The sequence below is a fragment of the Mustela erminea genome, chromosome 14, assembly GCF_009829155.1.
Source record: "Mustela erminea isolate mMusErm1 chromosome 14, mMusErm1.Pri, whole genome shotgun sequence".
Lineage (NCBI taxonomy): Eukaryota > Metazoa > Chordata > Mammalia > Carnivora > Mustelidae > Mustela > Mustela erminea.
In genome coordinates this window covers 29239414-29254595 of record NC_045627.1, presented here as the reverse complement: position 1 = coordinate 29254595, position 15182 = coordinate 29239414, and the positions used below count along the sequence as shown (strand labels likewise).

The 15182-nt window shown below is 40.8% G+C and overlaps 1 protein-coding gene across 2 annotated transcripts in view; it reads right to left on the bottom strand.

Annotated features, from left to right (window-relative positions):
* The window catches only part of ARID5B (AT-rich interaction domain 5B), a 177312-nt gene that overhangs the window by 96833 nt on the left and 65297 nt on the right, over positions 1-15182 (bottom strand). Inside the window, exons 1-2 of one of the 2 annotated variants that reach the window (XM_032313598.1) lie at positions 2793-2798; positions 2664-2668 (exon numbers count right to left, since the gene is read on the bottom strand). The exons of the other annotated variant lie outside the window; for it this stretch is intronic. The gene's annotated coding sequence lies outside the window, so the exon portion shown is untranslated. Of the gene's footprint in view, positions 1-2663; positions 2669-2792; positions 2799-15182 lie in introns of those variants that run through there. 2 annotated transcript variants of the gene reach the window in all.

The window sequence follows — 15182 nt, the reverse complement described above, 5'->3', positions numbered from 1 at the left end:
GGAGAGGGTAAGAGCAGGCATTCATTCTGAATAGCACGTTGCTCAAGTTGTCTTTATACAAAGAGAGATGCATGAAATAGCAAACACAATGAATTAATGGAGCATTGACTTTCAAATATCCATAATGCTATTTTTTTTTAAAACAGATAATGGTGGCCAAACGCACAGGAGACGGAAAACATAAATTCCGGAGGAGGAATCTGCTTTTATCTTTTACACAACATTTAGAAATGTAACTTTCTTTTTCATTCTGGGGGGAGGTGGGGAGAAGGGAAGGCTGGTTTCGGAAACATCACACTATTATGCTTACTGAAAACCACTATAATCTACTTCTAAAATCAGTAAGCTTAAAAAAAAAAAAATCTTTTAAAAAAAATCTTTGCACCAGGATTTTATAGAGCCTGGTGGAAAAAGTATGCATGTTCCTTCCTGCACCTAATTACCTCAACTGAAAAATCTGCCAAGTATTTTGCCCTTTAGTTCTCTTAATCGTATTAGGGCAAATGCATTTGGATGCCAGTAGAAACAAACATTTAAAGATTTTCACTTAAAAGATTCCAAATATGTATGAAGGCTACGCTTGAGACACAAAGTCCCCAGTCCTTCAAAGACAACATAGCGTGTTCTTTTTTTTCCCCAAGCAAATATGAATTTGCTCATGTTATAAAACTTGATGTCTAGTTTTGAGACAATTTAAGTAAAATAATGTCAATACGAGAGGCTCTTACAATGATTTATGCTTCTTTCTGTTACTTTATTACATTAGGCATTCCTTTCTCAAAGCTTTATACTTTTCAACTTGCTCCTAGCAACCAACCAACGGCGAAGCATCAACTTTATGTACCTGGCACCAGTCCAATTCTTACTGCTATTGACAATTATACTGAAGTTTCCATTTAATTGCTGCTCTGTTGTGACACTGAATATTTGTCATAATTAGGCATTTCCTATTTTCTGTCCATTCATTTTTGATTATTACCAAAAAGGAACATTTTTTTTTAAATTTCAGAAAACCTAGGCATGAAAATTCTACAGATAAGAGCAGCTACAGCTGTTACTATCATTACCAATATTGTAACATGCAGCAAAAAAAAAAAAAAAAAGAAAGAAAGAAAGAAAGAAATAAAAAAAATAGAGAGAGAGAGAATATAATTTCTCGGAAGGTAATTTTCCTTTCAGTCTAAGTGCTCTTATTCATCTTACAGTTACTCAATGATTTCCTGTTCTAATTACAGAACATTATACAGAAAGACATTTGTAAAAGCAAAATGCAGCAGTGCGTATGACTACATAGCTTGGATTGGCTGAAAGTATTTAAAATTCCAAAGTTGTACATCAACTTTATCAATTCCTGAATGCAAGTCCGAGTCCGTGTGTAACACGTCCCGCCATATTTCTACATCTCTCCTAAGGCAGTAAGCTTAGTACCCGAAGTAAGTACACATCAAAGGGGAAAATACATTTGCAGTTAAACTGATGTTGAAGAGTTGGGGTGGGGGAAGATGGGTTGTTGGTGGTTGTTTTTTTTTCTCCCCCCTCATCAAAGCTGTTCAACTGGAAGCATGCCAAGACAAGGAGTGGAAAGTATTAATAATAAAAATAAATTAAATGCCTGATTAAAAGGGAGAGAGCACAAGATTCCATCCGGAATAGAAATGAAAATGCCACAAACTATTTCATAAAAACAGACTGTGACGTAAATTACACATCAGGATTGCACTGTTGTGGTTATTTTGAGAAATGGTTTGTACTGTCAGTCAGCTGCTGCTGCCCTACCCTTGCTGATTTTGTAATTCTCTACCCAGTAAGCAAGTGGGGCAGCCCTGAGATTGCTAAGACAGAAAACAGACCTAGCCATAGAGAGCTGGCAATAAAAAGATAATGTACTTTTAACATAACAGAACAAGAAGATTGGCTTTATTAACTAAAAAAAAACGACTTTAAATGGTCCCCAGCTTGCCATTTGTTCTGATAAATGGAAAGACAGCTCTTCCCAGGAAAGGCCACAGAAACATCACTGGAGAACTTATAAAAAAGAAAATGTGGGAAAATATCTCCGTGCATGGTTGTAAACAAAGAATATTTCAAACGCAAAATCTGGGGCTTTTAACTCGCTGTTTCCCAAAGCCGGCCACTTTAAATACATGGACGCACACACACAAAAATACATGTTAGAACATTCATATTGGCTTTTACCCTGACTGTTGCTTCCTCACTCCGAAAAGAAAACAATGCCAGGCTGAACTAAAACCAAACACTGCCATCGCTCTGAGTTACAAACGAACCCACTGGAAGCCAGCCAGCTCCACCTCCAAGGTTCTCCCAAGTGGTCACTGAATTCTAAGCCACATTCAGGATCCATTCTGGATTTCCTTCTGAGAATTCTGCATCTTATTTCCATACGGCTCACGTCAGCTGGAGGCGAGTGTCACATGTGACGGTGGTTATGCAGTAAGTGTCTCTCCTCTTGAGACCACGTGGCCAGATTCTCAAGTGGGGAAAGTGGTGACCACATTTGGAGTGGGATTCTAAGGGGTCCGACCCACCTAACTCGCCTCCCCTTCACACACTGTTAGGCTACAGTTAGTCATTCTCTTTCAGCATAAATGAATTTCAGTATCTGAAGAAGAATATATAAAGGACCCATGAGAACCCCAGGGAACCAGGGCTTAGACAAAATTTTCCCTACTCTAAAAATTGTGCCAAACGTTTTCTCAGAGACGATCATACATATTTATTTATTTACTAGTGGTCCAGTAAGACTGTTATATTGGATTTGAACTTCATTAAACTCAACCTTTTCTAGGCTGATGAGGAACTACAACTGAGATTCAGTCAGCCCTGTGGTGACCATGACAAAGTTGCTGGAAGAGAAGGAAACCTGACCTCATTAGTCCAACTGGTTTTAAAAAGTGTAATAACTTCTGCCATCTTTCCCCTCATAAATCTATATGAATTTTCATTTTCAAGTTGTATCTTACACTTGCCATCACTGCAAGAACCGTAATCCCACTATGCAGCAGCTGTATAAACCCTTTACATTTAAGAGACCCTCCTGAGCTCCCACAACTCATGAATAAACCTCATTAAGGTGTGATACAGGATAGATCAATAGCAAAATAATTAACTTCCACACATCAGTCTCTCAGCGTGTAAGATCCAAATGTGTGCCTTAGCAAAATGACCAATCGCTATTTGCTATGACTTTCATGGACAAGTAGTCAACACAGATCGGGCTAAACCCGTAAATTCCAACAGGGTTTATAGGGAAACAACAACAACAAAAATACACAAGTGTGTGGAGAACTAAACATCAAATAGTGTAGGACAGACTAATATTGATTACTTAATGCCTAGCATTTTGAAGATATTTTATACATATATCAAATGTATTTTATACACATTTTATACACACACATATGTGTGTGTATGTGTATAAAATGGATGGTACGTCTACTTTCATTAAAACTCTGTAGCCCTTAAAAATAGCAAAATCAAATAACTGTCAGGGCATGCAAAGATTGTTACATTGAGTGAGAAAAAATTAAGATATGAAATAATATATTCAAACCTATATCTTTTGTTTAATAGTGCTACTGAGCTATAAGTCACACATCAGACAATTTATTTGTTTGAAGTGTACGAGCTTTTAGTATATTCATGGACTTGTACATCCATCACTACAATCAAATTTAGAATACTTTCATTCTTCCAAAAAGAAAAGTCTGAACCCTCTTACTCACACATCTCCCTGCCCCTCAGCAGTCCTAGGAACTGCTTAGCCTACTTTATGTCTCTATCTATTTGCTTATTCTGAACATTAAATATAAACAGTATCATACAGTATGTGGTTCTTTGTCACTGGCTTCTTTTGCTTGGCATGCTGTTTTCAAGGTTCATATATATTGTCAAGTGTATCAGTATTTCATTTATTTTTATTGTTGAATAATATTCCATTGTACCGATATGCCACATTTTATTTACCAGTTCCATCAGGTGATGAGATATTATTGTTGTTCATACTTTTTGGCTATGAAAAATACTGCTATGAACATTTATTTAAAGGTTTTCATATGGACATGGGTTTTTATTTCTCTTGTGTATATACTCAGAAAGGGAATTGCTGGGTCATATAGTAATTCTGTATTTACCTGTTGAGGAATTTCTTGGTTTTCCAAGAGGCTGGGCCATTTTACTTTCTCTCCAGCAGTGTATGAGGGTTCTGGCATCTCTACATCCTCTCCATCATTTGCTATTATTTGTCTTTTGATAGCCATGCTAGAGGATGTGAAGTGGCATCTCGTGTTGTTTTGTTTAATGTTTCAAAAGCATTCTTAGTAGATGAATGCCTCTAGGTTTGAGATTATATGTGATTATTTTCTCCTTTGTTTGCCTGCATTTTAACTGTGTGATTTTTAAAAGATGGGAACATCTGGCAAAGGTATATGAAATTTCAAGGGATCTCAAATAGTCAAAACAATACTGGAAAAGAACAAAGCTGGAGGACTCACACATCCCAATTTAAAAACACATTACAAAGCTATAGTAACCAAAACAGTGTGGCACCAGCATAAGGATAAAATGTGATTGAACAGGAAAAAGAATCCAGAAGTAAACTTTCAAACGTATGGTAAACTTATTTTTGACAAGGGAGCCAAGACCATTCAATGGGGAGGGGACAGTCTTTCCAACAAATGATGTGAGGGAAAACTAGATATTCACAGGAAAAGAATGAACTGGCCTTTACAGCCCCACTACATACAAACATGAACTCAAAATGGATCAAAGACTCAGATTTAAGAGCCAAAGCTATAAACATAGCAGGAAACTGTTATTATGACTTTGGATTTCACAAAAACACAGGCAAGAAGAATTAAAAAATAGATAAACTGGATATCATCAAAATAAAAAAAATTTTGTGCATCAAAGGACGCTGTCAAAAAAGTAAAGAGACAACCCAAAGAATGGGAGAAAGTATTTCTAAATTACATGTCCAGAATATATAAAGAACCCCTACACAACAGCAAAAAGACAAACAATCCAGTTAAAAAATGGGCAAAGGTCTTGAACAGATATTTCTCCAAGGAAGTTACACAAAGGATACATGAAAAAGTGCTTGACCTTATTAATCATCAGGGAAATGCAAATCAAAACTACAATGCGATAACCACTTCACACACACCAGGGTTGCTATTATTTAAAAAACAAATAAAGGCAAAAAACTCCAAGTGTTGGTGAGGATGTGGAGAAGTTAAAACCCTCATTCTTTGCTAATGAGAATGTAAAATGGTACAGCTGTGGGGCAAAGCAGTCTGGAAGTTCCTTAAATGTTACATAGAGAATTACTATATGACCCAATAATTCCACTTTTAGGTATATACCCAAAAGAATTGAAAACAAGGACTCAAACTGATACTTCCACATCAATGTTGATAGCAGTATTATTCATAAGAGTCAGAAAGGGGAAACAGCCCAACCGTCCACCAATAGATGAACAGCTTGACAAAAGGTGGAATATACAAACAAAGGACTCTCGTTCAGCCATAAAAAGGCACGAAGTTCTGACACATGCTACATAATGAAAACATTATGAGAGGTGAAATAAGCCAGACACCAAGGGACCAATATTGTATGATTCTACTCCTATGCGGCTTCTAGAATAGGCCAGTTCTTGCAGACGGAGTCGACTAGAGGTTGCCAGGGGCTGCTTGTGGGAGGAGGGGACAGGGAATGGGGAGTTGTTGCTTAATGGGTACAGAGCTTCTGTTTGGGGTGATGGGAAAGTTCGGGAAACAGTGGTGACATTTACGCAATATCACAGGAATATTTAACACTACCATACATTAAAAAATAATTAAATGTTCAATGCGATGCATATTTTATACAATATAAAAGGAAATGTCTCACAGGGGTTGTTGTCTGTTTGAAGGCACTCTTAGTTATTCTTGGGAGGAGGACAGGTGTCTGTCCAACCAACAACTAGAATACAGACTCCTGGAGGGCACAGAAGTGGTGCTCTCATTTCTTATGGCGGGCCCAGACCCCCGCACGTGCGCTCGCAAGTGTAGCTGCCTGCAGTCAAGCACCTGACCTTCCGTCCAGGAGCGACAGCAGCTGTGTCCTGGGTTCCCCCAAGGCTCTGGACTAGGAGTACTTCCTAAAGGCTGAAGGAAACTGGAGAAAGTTGTCCAGCAAAGAGCACTGCTGTCAGGGACTGCTAGGCCTTTTCAGATGAAGGGTCATGAATGAAGGCAGACGTTTCATTTTGGGAGCTATTTTTTTTTTTTTTTTTTTTTTTAATGATCTCATCACTTGAGGAGTGTGTGTGGACCACCCTCAAAGTGCTGGACCCACCTCCACATGACCGCACTGACTTCCGGGAGCTCACCTCCTGCGGTGACGAAAGTGGTAGGTAGAGATTGCGTTGTTTTCTGTCTTACTATCGCAGGGCTCTGGATGCAGCTTAATGAGGAAAAGAGGGCAACGGCCTTTTTGGTAACAGTGGCTCATCTTAAATCAGTGGTCTTCAAAGTGGTAAACCCCACCCAGAGGGTAGACGAGAACTTTCCTAGGCAAGTAGGAGCCTAGGTAGGTAGTAGCCTACCTTCACAGAAATGGGACAGATCCTCAACATCTCGATCATTCCCTCTTCTGTCCATATGCCCAGGGATGAGACCGTATTCGGTATGGCCAGTCTCCTTCTTTAACGTCTCCCCACTGGTCTTAGGCCCACTAAAGAGACAGTCAAAATACTAGTTCTGAAGAAGCCTTCTCTATTGCTGTATCTAGACACTTTAAACCAGACGCTTCTATTCTTTCTCTTCGTCCACATATTTCTGTTAATGAAGCTTGGCAGTAGAAATGGAGTACTTTGGCCTGTGTTAGGGCGCTCTGAATTCAGAAAAGCCAGAGCAATAAAGGTTAATGATGCTGATCCCTTTAAATCTAGGTGGAATGCTCTGAAGGTCTACCAGATTTTTTTTTGAAGTAAATTAGATAAAACCTAAGGATAAACATTTCATATGATTTATTAAGAACTGTTATACTTTAATAAATACAGATTTTAAAACTTAAGGTTTTTATCAAATCATATATGTTCATTTTAATTACAGCCAATTACCATTGATATCATGTTTAACATTTTCTACCTCCTATTAACAAAAAACTCAAACTGATGATGAGAAAATTCAGATGTCCACTGAAAACCAGGTAAAGGTCTACATACAGTGTTTGGGAAATCTAAAGCCAAATATGTAGATAAAATCTAAAAAGTAAGAAGAAAATGTGAAATAACTTTAATAACCTATCTTTTTTTGGCTTTAATTTTTTACTATTAAAAGAAAATTCAATGACTATTTTGCCCCTCTCAGTTTTATTGAACTATTACTGACATTTACCATTGTATTAATTTAAGGGACACAACACAATGATGTATGTGTTTACCAAGAAAAGATTTTTGTCTTATTTCATAGGACAAGTGTATGTGTTTCTCTAGGGTATATATATATATATATATACGTATATATATATATATATATTTTTTTTTTTTTTTAAGATTTTATTTGTTTATTTGACAGAGATCACAAGTAGGCAGAGAGGCAGACAGAAAGAGAGGAGGAAGCAGACTCCCTGCTGAGAAGAGAGCCCGATGTGGGGCTCAATCCCAGGACCCTGGGATCATGACCTGATCTGAAGACAGAGGCTTTAACCCACTGAGCCACCCGGGCGCCCCTCTAGGGTATATTCTTAAAAAAAACAAACAAGCAAACAAACAAAAAAAACAATTTTATCTAACCCAGTATACTCACAATATTATTTCAATACATAGGCAATATAAAGAATTACTAGAGTGATAGTTCACATTATTTTTTTTCCATATTGAGTTTCTGAACTCTGGTATACGTTTAACATGTATGGTCTCTCTTTGTTTGGACAGGCTACGCTTCGAAGGCTTCAAAGCCACTTGTGGCTGGTGGTTATCATACTGGATGGCACAGTGGTAGAGAATCCACCAGAAAAGAAACTGGAAGAACCCTGTGATAGTTAGCCCGGGCCTGAAGAGGGCCTGAAGAGGCAACCGGCACAGTTGGGGCTGTTCTAAGTATTTGCCACAGTCCCCATGATGACTTTCAGTCCTGAACTCTCAGACCCACAATCCTAAGAGGTTCAGAAACACAACTGAAAGAAGAGAACAACCCTGGAGAGAAGGCCTCCGGGGGCTGTTACTTCATCGTTCTAATAACCAAACTCCCAAGCAAGGCCAAATGGTAGCAAGCGGCCCTGTGTCATTATCTCAGCAGAGATACTTGCTTGCCACTTCCGGTTTTCTGGTGAATGATTAAAAATAAATAAATAAATAAGGTAAAATTAAAAAACAGAAAGCTTCAACTATAAAACCTGGTAAGAGCCCTCTCTCTGAGTTATACCTATTTTGCTGCTCTAACTACAAGTTCACCTGGTGCCATTTCCACAAACCATCTGCTCTATTTTTTTTATCACAATGCCAGGAGAACATCAGTTGTTCAGAATGGGTATTTTTTTCTTTTCCTTTTTTCTAGTGTGTGCAATATGAAAATTAGTTTAACATCAGAAGGAAAGAGATACTTATAAAATGTACTGGAAACTGAAACCACTATTCAATCTCACGCCACTGCAGTCATATAAAAACTCTGGCACCTTCTAATGTGCTCTCACAGTGCACGGTGGAAAACTGTCATTGAAAGCTGATGATATGGATAGGCTCTGTCTTAACTTCCTTTTGTACAGTCTTAGTAGTGAGTAAGCTGATGTAAGACAGGAGGAGGAGGAATCTGGTTTATGCACATTTCCCATAATATCTATCATCTGCTGAAAATCATTTCCACTGTAAAATTCCGGCTTTCCTCAATCTCTAAGATCCACACCTACTTCCCTTTTCTCATAAAAGACGCAGTAAACAAATCGCAGGTGACTAATGCATTAATTCCAGTTATAATTCCGTGGTTTCATATCACGAGTTAACCAGTGCTACAGATCCCCATTTTAGATTTTTTTTTTCAAAAAGAGATTTTATTTATTTACTTATTTATTTATTTGAGAGAGAGAGAGAGTACAAGCAAGGGGAGTGAGAGGGACAGCAGACTCTGTGCTGAGCCCAGGGCCCGACAGAGGGAGGGCTTACTCTCACGACCCTGAGTTTAGGACCTAAGTTGAAATCAAGTCCGACATTTAACCGACTGAGCCACCCAGGTGCCCCTATTCTAGATATCTCTGTGAGATGGTTTATGTTAAGCAAGGGTTGGGCAAGTATAGGCCAGATCTGGCCCGAAGCCTGTTTTTATAAAGTTTTATTGCAACACAGCCATGCTCCTGCATGGACAATATGTGTGGCTGCTTTCCCGAGACAGCAGCTGAGTTGCAAAGTTAGGGAGCTGTGTTGTGACAGAGACTTCATGGACAGTAAATCTGATCTATTTAGTGCCTATCTCTGCTGATTCCTATTCTGGAGAACAGATTATTGCTTCCAGAAATCTGTTATTTTGGATCATTAAAATCAGTTTAACTCCAAGGTGCAGTTACTCTGTCATACTTGACTGGGTGTATTTGTTCATGCTAGGTCCCCCTTTCTCCAAAGGGCAGGAGCAGGGTCTCTAGCACATCGGAATCCCTAACAAGTGAAGCACATGGAGCACATGGTCAGTTTTCAACAGATGTTAATTTCAATTAACGTTCAATTAATATTTCAAATTAATGTTTTCTGATTATTCACTATTTGGTGTCCTCTACTCCTTGTCTAGCCTCTCTACCTTGCTGTATGACCCCTAAGGGTTGCATTCCTGGGGTTCCTTACACTCTGGCTTTTTCTTAATTCAGCACATGGAAGACACCCACAGGAAAGCAGATGGTGGAAAGAGAGAAGTTGGGGTATTTCTTCCTTGCTTTCTGCCTTCACCAGGTAGCAGTATTTCCACCCTTGCTTCTTGCTGTTACCTGACCCCGGGTGCCTCAACCCCCCTTCTTGTTTCTTTATCCTAACCACACCTCTGCAAGGCTTCCCTTTGTTCCTATTTCTCCAGTTGAGCCCTTGGAGTGGAAATCTGGTTCTGCCTCAACCTTGACCGATACTCCTCCAGGCTTCTTGTTTGGCAAGTGGTAACTCAGCAGGATGTCCCCACACTCTGAGTTTCCATGAAAACCAAGAGAGGACATTTGTTCTGTGGGCCAGCCATATCAGAACGGCTGAGGGGCTTGTTTAGATAAAGATCCCTGGGCCACCCTGCCAACATGCAAAAGGAAAGTATCTGGGCTCGGGTCTCTGGATGGGTGCTTTGTAACAAGTATCCCAGGTGTTCAAGCACCTATTGAAACAGATGGTGAGATGCGGGTTTGGGGACAGGATGAAAATAAGAACCAGAAACCCAGTCTGAAACACTATAGAGTGTTTGAAAAATCCTCAAGTCAGATGTACAGATAAGGGGAGTACGGGAGGGGTGGATTAAGCAGAAAAAAGGGTCAGCGCTGGGGCACCTGGGTGGCTCAGTGGGTTAAACCTCTGCCTTCAGTTCAAGTCATGATCCCAGGGTCCTGGAATCGAGCCCCACATCGGGCTCTCTGCTCGGCAGGGAGCCTGCTTCCTCCTCTCTCTCTGCCTGCCTCTCTGCCTACTTGTGATCTCTGTCAAATAAATAAATAAAATCTTAAAAAAAAAAAAAAAAAAAAAAAAGTCAGCGCTTTCTACCAGAGGACCAGAGGGGGCACTGTGGCTGAAAACGGGAATTACTCTTTTCTCTTGGTAACACAATTTAGCTCTTTAAAGTAGGCTACACATTTAAAAATCACATAGTCCATAATATTGGCGTCCGTAGTCTATCCACCGTCAGTACCAGTACAGTGGCGAACATGAAGATCAATTGCTTTGAGAGTCTGGGAAGCAGGAGCCCTGTAGTTCAATCATCTGTAGGACTCAACAAGGTAGCATGTATGAAAGAGCAGCAGGGCGTGAGGTTTGCCAGCTCCTAACCGTGGGATCTGGGGAGTGACAACTTCACAGCGTCAGGATCCTAATCTCTAAAATGGACATAAAAAACAGTGCCTTCCTGAGAGCACACATGAGTTCAACGATGAAAATACTGAGGCTAGTGTAGGGCACAGTAAACGCTCGATAGATGTTCACGATTAAGACGGCTTTGTAAGTGGTTTCCCAAAGTACTTCACACAACACGAGTTCCTGGGAGAGAAGGGAGCACATGGCCAAGTGTTATGTGGGAAAGGGTACCATAGTATGGAAAACACTTGAGTTTAACAAAAGTGGCACAGACAGGCTTCTTGAAGCCTTTGACGCGCAAAGGGGCATTTCAGTCTGCAAGAGGCAATATGCTGCCATTCCTGTATTTATTTTACCACAGAATCCTCTCTCACTTCTCTCCCTTCTTTCCTCCATCTTTTTTTTTTTTTGGTCATTCATGGCTCACCTGAAGAGGTTAGTGTTTTCTGATTGCATTTTGGGGACTACTCCCCCAAATGTTGATTACAGGAATCCCCAGAGCTCCCTGAAACTCCCCTTCTTGCATACACCCCCTTCTTAACACTGTAAACTTACAAGTAGGTCATTATGCATAGTCTAATCACTCATCTGGGTAACATTTCAGAATTTATAAAGCGCCCTCAAGCATTTGGATTCACTCGATGTTCCCAGAACCCCCTTTGAAATCTATTAGGAATATCTCTATTTTATATAAGAGGATGTAGAAAGCTCAACAAAGTGAATGACCGGCTCAGGGTTACCCAGCTAATGATAGGGACAGGTCCTCTGGCACGAAATATCGTGCTGTCCCCACTATACCCCAGCTACCTTTGGTGCGGCCCCAAACCTCTGAGAGGGGCTCTGGCAGATTTATGAGAATCTGAGAGACTCCCTGGGCCTCTCCAGTGGGCTGGTGGCCTTGAAAATCCTCGTGATTTTATGAACTAAAGAGAAGCAAACTTCTCGTTTCAGGTTGTGCTATTAAAGTATCCCTTCCAGTGTCATGTTCAAAACAATCCCTAAAGTGAAACTTGATTTTGCCTTATTTGGAAGATAATCTCAGAAAGAGACTGCCATTGTATAAAACATCCTTCATCAGCACACTTCTCCACTGTTAACCCCTCAGGAAGCAAATTTTAGGCTCAGTGAAGCCAGTAGTTTTATTTCTCTGTAGTTCCTCCCTCCTTGGGGTCCCAGGACAAAGACTCACAAACCAGCCCAGCTTTATCACACGTACAGCTCACAGATCTATGCCCTCTGCATCATGAGAAAGGTTGACACTTGATGTCAGAATTACTACCCATCCATTGACTGGTCAAACACCGAGTCCTGTGGATTAGGAAGTGGCAGGAGGACCAAAATCAAAGAGCTAGAGCCCCTCCTCTCAGGATGGGAAGCCTGGGAGGGGTGGTGGGCATGGGAACAAATAAATAAGTGATTGCACAAGAATCACAGCACGGTGAGTTCCCAGCAGCCGCTCGGTATCAAGAAAGTCTTCAGGAAGGCAATGCTGGAGCTGAGTTTTGAAGGGTACACAGACACCCCCAAGGCAGATAAAAACACCATCCCTCCCTCTGCCCCTTCTGTGTGTCGATCATGAACACATCTCTTTCCTTCTCTATGGGAAGTTATTACTATTATTCCCATTTTCCAGATGAGGAGACTGACACATAAGAAAGATAAGCTGACTTGCCACAGTCACACTGCTAAGGAGGTTTGTGGAATGGAGCTGAGCCCAGAGCCCAGGGCTGTCTGCTGTGGGCATCTCAAAAAGAAAGAGGCACATCTTTAGTCCCTGGTGCTCTAACAGCTATGGACCGATGGAGATGACAAGATTAAAGGACCATGACTGGAGTGCAGGCTCGGCCCTCTAACAGGTGGCAGAGAACCTAGGGAGCCCCGTTACAGGGTTCAGGTTAAACCCCGATGGCACCGGGAGTACCATTCCAGCATCACACTCCATTCATTCGAGCAAGAGAGGAAGATATGTTCGAGGAGAGCCAGATCTGAACCCTGGCTTTCATTTTCCGCTTTTCATCACAGGTGACTGAGTGAAACCCTCCATCTGCCCCCGCAGCCTAAGCAAGGTCCACTGTCCCCGGCTCACGGGAGACAGTATTCCACATCCCCATCAAATCTCCTTAAGGGAGAAAGAGGCCACAGCGGCCAGCATTCAAAGCCAAGGTCCCAGGAAGGGTATCATATGTGTGACCAAGCAGATATTCAAGAATAATGCCTTCTGCTTTAGCTGTTAATTCAGAAAGTCGTTATTTAGTTTCTGTTCAGAAGTTTCTGAGCCAGAAGACACTGCTCATCAATGCATTTTCACTGGTGACCGTGACAGGCATCACGCCCCAGTTGCTCCCAGTCTTATGCTCTGGTGCAGAAGCCAGGAGATAAGACCCCAGGTGAAGCAGGGATGGTGGCTCCAAACAGAACTACAGAGCCCAAGGGACAAAGAATTAAAATGCAAAGAACCCCACAAACTCCACACTTTGGAGGTGTTTATGCCCCAGTCGCGGAAGTGATGATTTTTATTTCATCATGTTCAAGCCTGAAATTTCTAAAGGTTTCTAATGGTTGGTGAAATAATTTGAACAGAAAGGGGTTTAAAAAATACAATTTGGATTATGACCAGGTTCATGCTCAAGAAAAGCAAATACATCACCTATGTCGCCTACAATTTAAAGGCTCCCTTTTCGTACCCGTCTTACAAATAACCCACCCCTTCAATGGGGCAAGCTCCGTGCATGGAAGCGGTCAAGATTTCTTTTAATAATGAAAGGTATTATTAATATAGTTTGTCTCAACTGAAATTCAAACCCAATTTGATTTTTTCCTCAGGTGGGATGTGGATGGAGAACATCTAGATAATAGGTGTTATCATTTACAAGGCCAAGACAGAACCAATGCTTTGCAGCTAAATGTAATTCAAGAAGCACAATTTAATAGCTCCTTTTAGTGACTCTTTACAAGCAAGATGATTTCAAGTCTCTGAACACCAGCCAAGATGCCACCAAAGTCTACTTAAATACTAGCAAATATTACATGTTATAAAAATTCCATGTTTGTCTCCTTCTCTGACTTGAGAAAATCACCTCTCTCTGTCATCCTACCTTAAGACAAAGCCTTTGTGGCCCCTCAATTCTTAATGGAAGGAGGGAGGGAAGGACTTGCATGAGGAAATAGTCTGCTGTTGCCTAAAATTAGCACTCATCTTCCACCAATGCTCTTTTTATTGGCTGTTAATCTTTCAGGTCCTTCAAGTCAAGTGGGACATCCTAAAGACCCTTTCCTTGCTCCAGTAACAAATCTCAAAGCTTAGAGGACTTCTAACAGCAGTTATTCTAAGGATTTAGTCCGAGGAACACATGAACGGCATCTTAAAGAAACTCCATCCGTGGTCTCATGCAGCCAAGAAAGATGCCCTGTGATCCATCAGATACCTCCGCCTTCCCCTCGCCTTCACATCAAGCAGATGATTGAAAGTCATCTCTGTTCTTTCTGTTTAGGGTGCCTATTTCTAGATTAAAAAGCCACATAATTTACCAGCTGGGGGGTGCTTATTATTATAAGTTTGCTCATGCTTTGAAATCTAGAACTAGACTCTCATCCTCACCTACACAATAAGGAGAACCAAAACAGGGGGCTTCCAAGGCCGCCATTTTCTTGCTGGCTGAATCTCCTCTCAGCTCTCTCTAACAGAGCTGGGCTTCAGAGCTAAGACAATGTTCTTGTGCCCAGGATAGTGGAAGAGATTCTTCCAATAAAATTTCCAGCAACGGTATCTTGGGTTAAAATGCTCTTCGTAAGTGTCAGTGAGTTGCTCCTTCACAGGTAACCATGAGGAGACCAGATTTCTTCAGCCAGAAGAAATGAGAGAATTCTTTTATCTTTGCTCATGCATTCTTAAAAAAATTTTTTTTTTAATTTCAGAACTAATACATAAATATAGTCTTGTGGCAAAAGACAAAGTGCAGACTCCCTTGACCTCACAATCCCTGGAACTTAAACGAAAACTTACACCTCCACTTCAATAGAACCTTCTTGAAAACCAGAGAACTGCTCTTCTCAGGACACGAAGGGGGCCTGGAAGAAAAAGGGAGAGGCCTGGCCCAGCAATTCTGCTTAGGTCTGAAGTTTCCCACTCTTTCAAAAATCATAGTGAAATAATAGCCCT